Source organism: Sinocyclocheilus grahami, unplaced genomic scaffold (assembly GCF_001515645.1).
Source record: "Sinocyclocheilus grahami isolate Dianchi unplaced genomic scaffold, SAMN03320097.WGS_v1.1 scaffold1651.1, whole genome shotgun sequence".
Classification (NCBI taxonomy): Eukaryota; Metazoa; Chordata; class Actinopteri; order Cypriniformes; family Cyprinidae; genus Sinocyclocheilus; species Sinocyclocheilus grahami.
In genome coordinates this window covers 2,584-16,797 of record NW_015506830.1, presented here as the reverse complement: position 1 = coordinate 16,797, position 14,214 = coordinate 2,584, and positions in this window count along the sequence as shown.

The window sequence follows — 14,214 nt, the reverse complement described above, 5'->3', positions numbered from 1 at the left end:
AGGTCACCCCCCCCCCCCCCCCCCATCTTTATATCATCTGTTAATATTCTGTGCTTACCAATGCGTGCAACACAGATTGATAGCTGGACTTACATGTGCAATATGTATTTACAATGCATTTGCATGAACCACGTGATTAGATCCTGCAGCAGTCCACCTGCAACACTGTTCAGCATAAGGGCTTGTTGTGATCTAAAGCCGTTTGCTTCGTCCCTTTATCCTTCAGCCACATGAATTAATAGTTAATTTAATCCTCCATTACATGACAGACTCAGTGGTTCATATGTGCTACACTGCAAACATTATAAGAGCCATTAAAGTAACATTAATTAAACTGTGAAAGTGACTTTAGGTAAGGTATAGAGAATGAAATTTGGTAAAGGACAGACTACAGAACAGTCAGAGGATGGGAAAAGGTTCTTTCCATAAGCATACATTCAGCTATACTGAATATGACTGTAAAGAGAAAATGTCCATTGATTTCTGTGTTAGTGTTGAGGTGCAAATTCATTAGTACTGAATTCTGCACAAGAAGGTGGTTCCTGGCATTGGCCTTGTCTCAATTTCTCAAATAATATCACAGTAATTGCTTTTTAACTGAAATATACAGAACTCAAGAGATACAGGGAAAATACTATGTTTACATGTATTGAAGCTCAAGTATAGACAGACCGTGTTTGAGTACAGCTTGTGGCATTTCCTGATTCCTTTAACCCTTCTTCACCCCATTATTTTGTTCCCTCTTTCTTTCTCTCCTATCAAATGAAAAAGGGTGAATTATTTTTTGAATGAAAAAATAATTTAACATCTCATGCATTAAAAAAGTTACTTGATTTAAGTTTGACCAAAATGAAAATTCTGCCTTATTTACTTGCCGTCATGATATTCCAAATAATTGTCAATAGTTATTTTTTCTCTGGAACACACAAAAAAATACATGAATGGTCAAAAGACTGGGGTCAGTAAGATTTCTTTTTTAATTAATATTGTTCCTCTGAACTTTTTATTCCAAAAAAGTATCAGTTTCCACAAAAATAATAATCAGCACAACTGGTTTCAACAATGATATTAATAAGAAATGTTTCTTAAGCACAAAACAGCATATTATAAAGATTTATGAAGGATCATGTGACACTGAACAACTGCTGAAAATTCAGCTTTCCCATCACACAAATAAATTACATTTTAAAATATATTAAAATAGAAAACAGCTATTTTAAATTGTAATAACCGTTATTTATATTTTTAATTAAATACATGCAGCCTTTCAAAAACATTTAAGCATCTTACCATCCCCAAACATTTGAATGGTACTGAAAAAAAAATCACCTTAAAATTGGTCTTCTAAAACGAAAATTCTTATGATTGAAATGAAGCTCTACTATAGCATTGAGGAACTAAAATTAAAACACAAAGCCTTTTTATGTTTTTGACAGCCAAAGGAATTATGAACTTTTGTTAAATAGCAGGAGCGACATAACAATTGCTCAAAAATGTCTCCTTTTATCTTCTCCAGAAAAAAGTATGATGGTTAGTAAATGATGACAGCATTTTAATTTTAGACCAAACTGTCCCTTTATTTTATTTGAAAGATGTCAGATATGTCACATATATACATAAAAAGGCAAGAGTGAGAGAGAGAGAATATTAGATGTAGCTCAGCTCTAGACAGCTCTATATCATCCCTCACGCCCCAGACAGGCAGCAGTGCTGCAGCAGGATAATTCAATCTCTAAACTGCTCATTCTTTAGCCGCTGTCAGGGTCGTGTCTGCCCTGACATTGTAAAGCTGCTGTAATTGCATTTGCGCTGGAACCCAGAGCCGCTGCATCTTCAGGCTCTATATCAGTCAGAGGAATGTGCCTCTCTCTGGTCAGACTGGTCCAGGGGAACCAGAAACGAGTTGATCAGACAAACAGATGGCTGCGTAGCCACCCCCATGGCACAATGAGCACTAGACATTTGCTTTAGAGCAAACAGTTGTTGTTCATGGGGACAAAGATGTCATTAGTACGGTGGCCGAGAAGTGCAAAGCAAAACACAATTCTGAAAACAAAATAACAAATTACAAATTACAAATGCAAATGCAAGTCTAAAAAACAAAATAATTCAGAAATCACAACAACAATTCAGAAAACATTATAACAAGTCAGAAAACACAATGACAAATTCGAAAACAAAATAACAAGTCAGAAAGCACAACGACAAATCTGAAAACAAATTAACAAGTCAGAAAACACAACGACAATTCAGACAAACCGGAAAAGGTAGGTATAGTTTAAGACAGCGCCATTGGTTTGGGATCACTCACCGCTGACTGGATGAGAAATCTGTCAATCAAAAAATACGGGGTGTCTGTTTACATTTAGTTAAAAGTAGCTGTAAATCATCAGTTCTTGTGGTGCAGATGGATAAGTGCGTGTTGTTGGCTTTTTGATGCGATCGACCCGGGTTCGATCCCACCTTTTGCCAAACTTTTTTTTCTCCCTTTTCAAATCTCGTATCACATCGTAAAGGCAATTATTTTCAATAAAAATTAAGGAAATAATCAAAAAGTTGAAAATAAACTATCGGGTAGGGTTAGGGTAGGTGTAGGGAGGGCTTTATTGTACCAATAAGGTGGCATCCATTTAATAATAAAAATTATAATTTACACTCAATACGTTATTATTGCATACTGTTTTATAATGTACTACAATACTGAAGTGCAGATAATTGCCACTATTTGCAACAAGTAGTATACTTGATAGTAGAAATCCTGCTATTTTAACATAGTGTAAATAGGTATTTGCACTTAGTGTAAATAGAATTTATTGCTAATACGAGATTTGAAAAGGGAGGGAAAAAAAGTTCGGCAAAAGACGGGATCAAACCCAGGTCGATCGCATCAAAAAGCCAAGGCCAAGTGCTTATCCATCTGCGCCACTTAAGCTGATACTTAATAGCCACTTTTAACTCAAATTAAATAGACACCCCGTATACGTTGATTGACAGGTGTCTCATCCAGTCAGCGGTGAGTAATCCCAAACCAATGGCGCTGTCTCAAACTATACCTACCTCTTCCGGTTTGTCTGATTTGTCGTTGTGTTTTCTGACTTGTTCATTTGTTTGTCTGATTTGTCTTTGTGTTTTCTGACTTGTTATTTTGTTTTCGAATTTGTCATTGTGTTTTCTGACTTGTTATAATGTTTTCTGAATTGTTGTTGTGCTTTCTGAATTGTTATTTTGTTTTTTAGACTCGCATTTGCGTTTGTAATTTGTTATTTTGTTTTCAGAATTATGATCTGTTTTGCACTTCACGGCCACCGTACATTAGTCTATTTCAAAAACATCTATACGCCCATACATACATATCACATTTGTATGTATATTTTTTGTATGTATATGCTCACAATGGCTGTTTTCTTGTTCAAAAATACAGTAAAAACATAACATTGTGAAATATGATTACAATTTAAAATAACTATTTTCTATTTTAATACTGTATATTTTAAAATGCAATTCATCCCTGTGATGGAAAAGCTGATGTTTTAAACAGCCATTATTTACTCTACACTTCAGTCCTTTAGAAATGATTTTGATATGCTGATTTGCTGCTCAAGAAACATTTTTTTTAAGTATTATGAAAACAGATGATACATTTATTATAAATCTTTTCAGGATTTTTTTTGAGGAATATAGAGTTCAAAAGAACAGCATTTATTTGCAATGGTTTTTTTTGTAACAGTGTCTTTACTGTCAATTTTGAACAATTTATTGCATCCTTGCTGAATAAAGGAATTAAATTCTCTCTTCCTTCAAATTCTTACAGACCCCAAGGTTTTTAATGGTGGTATATGCATATACTTTATAAATACTTTAATAATGTTACTAAACATATTTTCAAACAGTAGAGACATCCTCAGATTTGAAGAATAGCCTTGAACTTGAACACTTTTTTTTGTTTTGCATAATATCTAGAGAATATCATACTCATAATGTACTAAATCCATTGTGCCTGACCTACAATTTGAAGTGCCTTGAGGCTCTATTTTTGGATCTGGCAGCACAGGTTCTGACAAGCTTTGGGCCTGCGGTGAGGGTGAGAATTTTTATTGTCACGAATTGTGTAATAGGTCCATCGTCTTTAACACAGTGACGTCTGTGGGAGATTTTCACCACATAGTTCTGATCTACTTTTGGACTAAAGGCTTTGACAAATTAGACTGTGGCAGCCATGCCAAGCAAAATGCCTTTCTAATGTACCATGCTTGTCCAGTCAAACTGATGACATTTTAACTATTCTTACAGGGCCTACAGCCTGATATAACATACAAAGAACTGAACACAATCCCATTGCACTTTCAATTAATGGTTATTTCAGATAGATGTAAGCATTTCAAATTCATTATATGCAAATAGTTAGCTATTCCTGAACTATAAGTTATGCAACTATCACACTACTACTACTGTGGTTCAGGCAGCTCAGTTATCGGCCCTGACTGATCGTAAATGCACCAAAACCCTTTGCTTACACTCTTGCGTTTATGTGTGCTGCTCTTGTACTCGTTCATTGTGCACTATTGATCAAGCCACTGTAAAACTTGTGACTAAAGCTTAGCCTGTGCCTCCTGAATAAATCCCACTATTGACCATGCACTTATCAATAAGGGTAATGACAAACATCTGTCCCCATTTTTAATGAAATCGACAAGACTTTACTGGCACTCCACCAGCAGTGGCCATTCCCAGATTGACAATCTTTTAGAACAAAGCAGTGAAAGTAAATGGAGCAAGCACCTGCAACTGATGCTGTAAATCAAGAGGTATATTTACCTCAATTGTATAAGACTTGAGCTTCTATGCAAGCAACGATTGAAAAGAATGTTTCGATTTAAGATCATCAAATCTGTAATGATCTGTAAGATCTGCAATGATCTGTAAGAAACAAATGAAATAAATATAAAATGGTAAAATGAGGACGCTTCTCGCTGACAGTTTCCTGTCCAGACAGTAGGCTCATGTTCCACTGCCTGTCTGTAACAATACCAGCCAGCTGACGATACGCTTCACCGGAGATGAGATCCAAGCAGCAATGAGAGGAACTATAATACCAGTGAAATCAATAGACAGGCAGCTTTTCTGCATATCGTTCTAATGAAGAGTTTGTTGCAGTACGTCAGCGCAGTGGCCTGTGAGACAGCATTTGCATGCATCTCTGTAAGACAAGAAACATGACATGCCTGTCTGCGATGATGGTCGATACCTTGCCATGTCTGAGTCTGAGGACAAATGCTTCCCTTTAATGATCATCTTCCATTATTTAACTCTAATATCAGCAGAAGAATATGCATATGTAAGGGGAACAATCACCGTTCTATCAGGTGACAATAAGAAGAGAGTCAATACCTCTTCCTATAATAAGCATTGATCACTAAGCACATATGAAATCCCTTTATCACGTACAATTGGCTGAAAAGGTTTTCTCAGATAAAATAGTGCAATATAAACACAGCTTGAGGCAGTAGGAAAATGCCGAGATTACACATTACTTTAATAACTCTCTCAATAGAGCCTGCATATCAGAACAATGGACATATCAGATTGCATTGTGGGCCAGAGAGGCTGAAACACAAAAGTGCAATTACCAACACTGCACAAAATGATATAGTCTCTGAATGAAAAATCTTATTTCATAAGAAAAAGGCAGTGTGAAATATGCACTCTTCATAATCCAGTTGGATTTATAGACCTATATCTTTCTGATTTGGTTCATGTATTCGCAAGGTAAGATTTTTCAAGCTAGGATTTTAAGACGCAAAACCTTTTAATTTTCATAGATTTGTAAAGTTGACAGATTTAATGTCCGAAGATGCTACTGGTTCGATCTTTATATAGAATATCGAATACAAGTCTAAAGTGAAATTCTGCCATAAAGGTGTAAAGCTCGCCCAAGCATCTTCAAGGTTTCATTGTCACTCTCAACTGGGTTTTCAATTCATTTAGCGGATGAAGCCCCACATACAATAAAAAACTCATAAAACACAGCGACCCCTCAAATATATCCACACAGGAGAAACCTGAAGGCTTTAAAAGTACAATTTCATTATAGCAAGCTTTAAGACCTTATATGCCTCCACTGGAATCAATTTGTTTTTATCTCAAAAAGGAGCATTGATTTGTTTTTACCTCAAACCGAAGCTTCTTAAAAAACACCAACATGCACATGCACAATTATAAACCTGTATAGTGAACAAAACCACCCAAGCACAACCATCGGCACATTTGAGCCTGCACTGCCTCCAACCAAATAGTTCAGATAACTGCATGACTCTGGAATGTATATGGTCCAGATACGTGTGCAGTGAAGTTTGCCACACCTAACCCATCACAGAGAGCACTGCACAGAGTCCAAGCGTGAAAGCCCTCAAACCAATTCCCTCACAAAAGGCTTTGCAACAAACACTTCAAGGTCAAAGAACAGCCTCAAAGACGGCTTACTGTCAACAATGTATCATGTTTATGAGCCACACAAGTATGGCTGCATAATGGTCTGAACACAGATAATTCAATACCATTACTGAATAGAAAAGTATTTTCAAAAAACAACGAAGGGCTTCACTCTAAAAAAATGCAATTTATGGAAAGTTTATTCAATCTTAACCAGGGGATAAAATAAGTCAACAGATGTTTAGGCTTACAGCCTTCATAAGTGCTTTTTTATTTTTTTTTATTCAGTGTTATCAGGTGTTTATAATTAATTTAGGAAGGACATTTTTTTAGAATGCAGACCATCGTTATTTTTTGAAAATAGACATTCTGGCCTTGGCATCTATATCAGCAGGGAGAGTACATTAAATGCACTTTTTTTTAACAGAAAAATATGAAATACACTGAATAAAGAAGCTAGTTATGCAGTGTGTAAATGTGGTGTGTAATTCTTTAATTCTCCATGTAGGAACAGTAGAGAACCAACAGATAACGACAATAATTGATAAAACAATAATTATAACAGAACAATGATTGTGTATTTCACCAGGATCAGGTGTGGAATCACAAAACTCTTGTAAACTTTATTTTTCCATTTACGGGGCAAAGCAGATGAATAGTTCTCCTCCTGTAAAAGATTAGTCCTCCAGGAGAGTGAATGGACTTGATTAGCTAGACAGCATTTTAATGGGATTGTCATAGAGGCAACAATAAATAAGCTTTTGTGATTAAATGGGCACTCCAGTAAAAGTTGTATGTCCACAGATCAATAATTATTGAATGTTGCTCTCGCTCACACTATGGAGGTGGTGAAACTAACCCAAAATTTCAGCAAGATAATGATTGTAACAAACAACAGCACGCACATTCCAATCACACTATTGTAGACGCATATATGCATGAGTGCGTCTGTGGGTGTCAAAGAAAAAGGCACCATGTACCATGAAGTTGTAAAAAAAATTAAATAAATTGGGCAGTACTTGGCTAATGATATGAAGGGAAAAAGAGCACTTACTCATAAGTAAATATAATAAGAAAGGCAAGTACTGTAGATATGAGAAGAACAAGAATAAAACATTCCTGTCATAGTAAAGAAGCCATTTTAAATATTTTTTACTAGCATTTGTAATGTAAAAAAGTAATGAATGGAGGACTACATTGATAAGGCAAGCTCATCAAAGGAATAGTTTACCTGAAAAGGAAAATTTTCCTTTTATACTCATCCTCATGTTGTTCCCAAGCAGTGTACGTTTATTTTGTCTATGAAAAACTAAGAAATGAAAGTGAATAGTTTTGAAACTTAAAAAATGACAACAAGTACAATAAAATAATCATAAAAGTGGTCCATACGACTCAAGATCTCAATTAACCTCTTCAAAGTAATTGTTTAGTCATGTCCCACTCCACACCTGAAAAGAGCAAAATCCTTGCAATTTACTATTTTCTCTCAAGGACATTTTGTCCTCATATGGAGAGCAGCTTAGATGAGTTTATTACGAGGTTATACTGGCCTCTGTATCTTATGCATTATTATTTTGGTGCAGCACAACTGAAAAAAAAACAACATAAATTTTAGGATATCTTCATCAAAACAAAGTAAGACATACAGATTTGGAAGGACATGATGGTGAGTGAATTAATGACAGATCATTCCCTTTTGGGAATTGATCACCATGTTATCTCTTTAATATTAAAGATCTCTCATTTCTGGTTTTCCTTTCTGATGAGACAGTTTCCAGCAATGGTGTACAAACTGCAGTGTGGAGGTCATCGTATGGACAGTGTCTCTCCGTCTCTGGTCTGTTGGTTGTAATAAGGTGTTTAAAGCACAGACTGAACTCCAGACTGCATCAGTCTACTTCTGCATTCCTTCAGCTTTGATAGTACACTTTCCCCACGTCTGCCCCTCATCATCCTATCACACACCCCTCCCTCTGCCTGTCCTCCCTTCGGCATGCAGGAATCCTTCGCATCTGGACAGTGTTTAATTTCCCCCAAGCCTCGTCCGTGATAGCTTAATGGCCCCGCATTGAAGAAAACATGCAGAGAGAGAATAACAAGGGAGTGAGTCAACATAGAAGTCATTTTCCATATTATTGTTCCCATTTAAAAGGGATCTGGTCTGTTTGGAGAACTGTCAGATGAAATTGCTAATACAACGGAGAATTTGGAGGCTTGTAGGAAGAAAGGCCTGAGACTGTAATTGTCACAGTGAAAGCCTATGAGATGATGCTGTTCACCCAAGGCCACATGAGAATGGGGTTTGTGAAAAGATGGAAAGAAAAAGAAAAACATTTCAATCTCACTTTGTATTTATTACTATACAGAGCTGGGCTTCATTGCCAACCATTCATTTCAAACATGCACACACAGGGCTAACAATGAACACAGGAAAACAGTCAACACAGCCTCAGTCAGGCAAACACCACAATGGAAAATTTGGTCACTTTTGTTCTCTCCATGCCTGCTGTGAAAACACAAGGCCTTTATTCGGACAAAAAACAAAAATGTTTTTTGTTAATGTTTTTAGCTTTAGCTTTGTTTTTGTTTTATTTTGTTTATTGTTTGTTTTATGTTTTTCGTTTGGATTGTTTTTAATTTACATTTACATTTAGTCATTTAGCAGACGCTTTTATCCAAAGCGACTTACAAATGAGGACAATAAAAGCAGTCAAAACTAACAAAAGAGCAACAATATATAAGTGCAAATGACAAGTCTCGGTTAGCCTAACGCAGTACATGTAGCAAGGTATATATTTATTATTATTATTTTGTTTTGCAAAATATTTTGTTTTGTTTTGCATTTCTAGTTCATTTATACCTTTTTAGAGGAAAAAGGGGGACTAAAAACATACATTGAAGCATGTTTCATCTCAGGATAAAGCTGTTAAGCACGTAAACTGCCAGCATAAAATCCAACATCAATTTACACAAGGTCAAATGTATCAGGCACCAATTATGTCAAACAAATAATTAATATACTAATTAGATAAGCAAATTAAATAAAAAAAAGAATCCTCATTTTTTTTTGCTAATCTCTATTCGGATGGTAATTGTTTATCATGGGGACAAAAGGTCATTTCAACATTAACAGAGGTAGTTGTTAATTTATTGCTGTTCAAATCCAAATTGTTGTTTTTCTACTACCACCAAATGACAATGTTTTTCTAACAAAAACCAAGGTCATATGGTAATGTGTCTGAATCCACATCTCTGTTTGCTAGAAGTTATAGACTTTTATTCCTGAAATGCTGGAAACGATTTACAAGACTAATATTAATAAATGTTACAGCATTACTAATATTACAGTTAAGAAGAAAAAGAGAACAAAAATTACGCAAACTTCTGAAAAAGTTCATTATTATGGCAGCAACTAACGACTAATTATTTTAGTAGCCGGGTCGAATGTTTAACTAAGGTAACTAAGGTTTACATTAACTTATTACAGCTCATTTCCATTTGTTTTAAAAGACATCCATCATGGAGAGAAAATCATAAATATAAATGAACACATAAAAACACATTATTTTGGAACAATAAAATAACAATCATATTATCTTCACAGGCAAGTAGACTGAGAGAGCTCCCGTGACCTTTACCTGATGACCAGTGGTCTGAATGAACTGCTGCATTTATGAAATTTGCTAACATTACTCTGGATACAGAGCTTGGATAGACTGACCCTGAACAGCGTCCACACAATTGTGCCTGTGGAACGAGCTGGAGGGGGAGGGGCTAGAGGGTAATCACAGGTGTTGTGTGTATTTTTATTAAGAAACTGTGGCTGTGCAGATGTTGTAAAGTGTAATTGCTTTTTACTAGCACAGCTGGGGCACCTTCAACTGATAACCACATCTCAATGCCTCTACAATCAAGGTTATCCATTTACTGCAATTCCTCCCATTGGGTCAACTATATAGTTCCCTCCTCGGCATTTGTTTACACACAGTGCTCTACACATTAAAAGCTTACTGTGTCAAGCAGTGCTGTGATATCATGCAGAAAAACAGAAACAGGGACATGCGAAATCCGCAGGCTGTGTTTGAATACTGAGGAAAGTCACCTGCTGATCTACTGTTTCATTGGCTCCCATTCCAGTGCTCCAGTTCCTATTTAAACCCATACGCTGTACTGGATACGGACACCCAAGCCTGGACCGACTGCTCGTGTTGTCTTACTTTCTCTGGTTTCGGTTTCAGGTTAAGCTACAGTCAGCTTCATTCAAAGCCCTCCTCTGTCTAAACTGGAGCAACACAATGCACTGGGCCACAATGCACTGGAATGAGGTCATGTGCTTGTCTAAGTCTAGAGTGGTACACTGATATGTTAATGGGGTTCTGTAGTCAATCAGTCAATGTGGATGTTTCTTATCTGACATCCATCAGCTGTAACACTGAATGTAAAATTGATGTGGGGACAAACTATAATTGATACATAATTAATCCAAATAAGCTGTGCAAAGATAATGATACTGATGTGCACCATTATGTAAAACTAAACTGCATGCCCATGCAAAACTCACTGCCATGATGCTAGTGTAGGTGTTCTGACTGAGTGATTGCTAAAGTGTTCAGGGTGACTACTAGGCAGGTTACTTGCTGGCCCAAATCAAAAGAGTCCTTTCCCAAGTACAATATATATGATGTGGATTATATGGACAAGGCCCCTCCTGTAAAGCCATTTTTAAACGTCCTATCATCCAGTAGGTATAAATAGCAAGTGCAATCATTTTGAAAAATAATAGCACACCTCTCTTTGAAAAAAAAAAAAGATTTTAAGTATTTTTAAATATATTATTTTGGAAAACATAAATATATTTAGAAAATATGTTTATGCAAATATATATTTAAATCCTTATTAAAATGTATTTAAATATATATTTTGCCATATTTTTTGAAAATAATCTAACCCCAAGTAATAACAATAGTAATGATGGCACTAATAAGTTATAAACAAACATGGTTCATTTTCTGTTTTTGATAATTTGTGAAAATTTTTTTGCACTTCTTTAGAGTTACAAGAACGTCTGGTAAAAACATTTCGGCCAACATTTCAGTCCGCCTTTGCTTCACTTTCACAGCTAATGGAGGCCACAGCCGTGTTAGGACATGCAGCAGACCGGCTGTCTGAAAGTGAACACTGGCCTAAACCAGTCACACAAGTCTAGAATGTGAAATCTTTCTGTCACTCTCTCTTTCTCTGTATTTTGTTGTCTTTGTTTTTCTCTCTCCCCCTCTTTCTTCCTCTCTAACAATCCCTCTCTGTTACAAAGCCACCATTTCTCCACTCCTTCCCTCCATCCCAGAGAGAGATAAGACAGTGTGAAATCTTGCTGACAGGCTCCGTTAAATATTTATCCTGGTGTGAGAAGAGAAGTGAGCAGAATGTCTTGTGGGTCTTCAGTGGGTCTGCATGTGTTCACTCAGGTCCTCTGTCCTCTGTTTATTTATCTTCTGTTTCATCACAATTCTATCCTCATGCTTGAATTCACTTATAAAAGAGAAAGATTTATGAGGGAACACCAATAACAAAGACTGTTTTTATCTATCCACACTAAGAAAAATGTAGTGTAGGATTTCTAGCTATTTATCTAGTGTATATATATTCACACACAGTATGTATATAGATAGATAGATTTTCATGTCGCAACACTGAGCTCCAACCCTAATCACATGACTCACAAAGCTCTTCCATGTCTGAACACTATAAAACACCACCGACAGAACACACCCTCCTTCACACCAGAAGTACAAGAGTTTGTCAGAATCACTTCATTTCTTTTCTTCACTTGCTTTGTGTTTTCCCTCTGAAACATGAACAACATGCGCTCTGATTTAAACAAACACACACAGACGGGCCACTGTTGTTACAGTTTGTGTGTTATCCCTGGGCCACATGAACAAGCAACGCTGTACACAGATGCCACCTTTCCTGTGATCCACATCCCATTAAAGGAAGTCAGGCTGGTGCCCCAACAGATCACCTTTTCAAAAGTGTCTTTGTTCCCTGAGTCACAACAGCTGGGAACAATTAACTGCCAGTACACAGCAGTGAGGGTTGCCAGTCAGTGTATTATAGTGCCTGGCCAAGCATGGGAGCCTCAACCTCCATGCTGAAGCAGTAAATCAGTCCACCACAGTTTACTCCAAACCTTTGCATTCTCAAAAAAGTATTAATTCATTAGCTGACCCACCTTTGTGGCTTGCCTTGCAATATGTTTAGCTTTAGACAACATTTAAATCACACTGTATGTAAGAAACAAAGTTTCTGGGACTTTTCCAAAGTCCTTGAATTCGAAACCCAAAACCCTTTATTGAAGTTTTCCCCTCGAAAAGCCTTATGGCTGACAGCAATAAAGCATTGCAGTCTAACTTCAATCAATGGTGGACTGTCTTGAACCCCTTAAGTCCTTAAGAATGGGGGGCAGGCTGAGAAATCAATTTGCAATTTACATGAGCGACAGTGTGTTGAAAACAGGCTAAAAGCTATAGCTTAGAAGGGCTGGCGGTAATTAGAGGTCTTTCACTACAAACGCTGCTGGATTGGCCAATCAATGGTGTTTGGGACAGTTCTGGCTATCTGCGAGACTGTCGCTCATTTACATGCGGTGGTCAATAAGCTGAAAGGTATCAACCAAGGAGAAATGACTACAGTTGAGTGTGTGAAAGCTTGTCTATAATGAGACTTCCCATGGAGAGAAATAGGTCAGAAAACAGAAAGAGACAGAAAGACAGTGAGTGAGTGTAAGAGACAAAAAAAGAGAGGATATTTTGGATGTAAAATGATAAAGGATGCAAAGAATCGTAGGAAAATCTGATTCAAAAAGCTCAAAAATCTAAATATGATTTCAAAATTCGAAAGCAAAATTAACATTCTAAACTATACTTCAAAAAATTCAAAAAGCAGAATTCAAATTTTAAAATGTCATTGGAAAGCAAAACCAAACTTTTAAATGTAAAAAAAGTCCAAATTTAAGAAAAGCAATATGTAAAAAATGCAAAATGTAGAATCAATATTCCGAAAATACTCAAAATTCTAAATGAAAATTTGAAACCCAGATTAAATTTTCTTTGTTATTTAAATATTTTAAATATTTAAGTATTTCAAAATGTTTAAAATATTTACTACATTTGAATATTTCAAATATTTAAATATATTAAATACATTTATTCTAGTAATTTAACTACATTTAATTATAATAATATATATTTTTTAAATGGCATTTGGAACATTCTAAGTGTTAACATATTTAATTTAATCATAAAAAATGTAAAACTATTTTGAAATTTTAGATTTTGAAAGTGCTATGTAATTCTATGATGCTGACATGACATCCTCTCTCTCACACACTCTCAAACATGCAAGTTCAGAGACGTTTAATGTATATCTCTGCATGTACTGAGCAGTGGAGCCAAAGGGAGCTTCTCTGATTTTGCTTTCTTTTTAAGGACAGAAAGATAGGCTGGCAGAAAAGGAGCAGATTTAAAGGGTTAAACGCTGGGGGAAAAAAGCAGAGAGGGGACAAAAGGACCATTGTGAGATACAGAAGTCTCCCCGGAAAGGAGAGAGAGGAAAGAAAAGCACCACTCGCCGGTCCCCTCTCTCCATTGTGAGTGGACGGAGTGCAGCCACGCATGACAGATGTCCTGCCCATTGTCCCCCATCAGCCTCCTCTCTGCCTCCTGGCCCTACTGGAGTTCCAAGAGACGCATTCTGCGTGCGTGAGAGGATGTGCCTATGCATGAG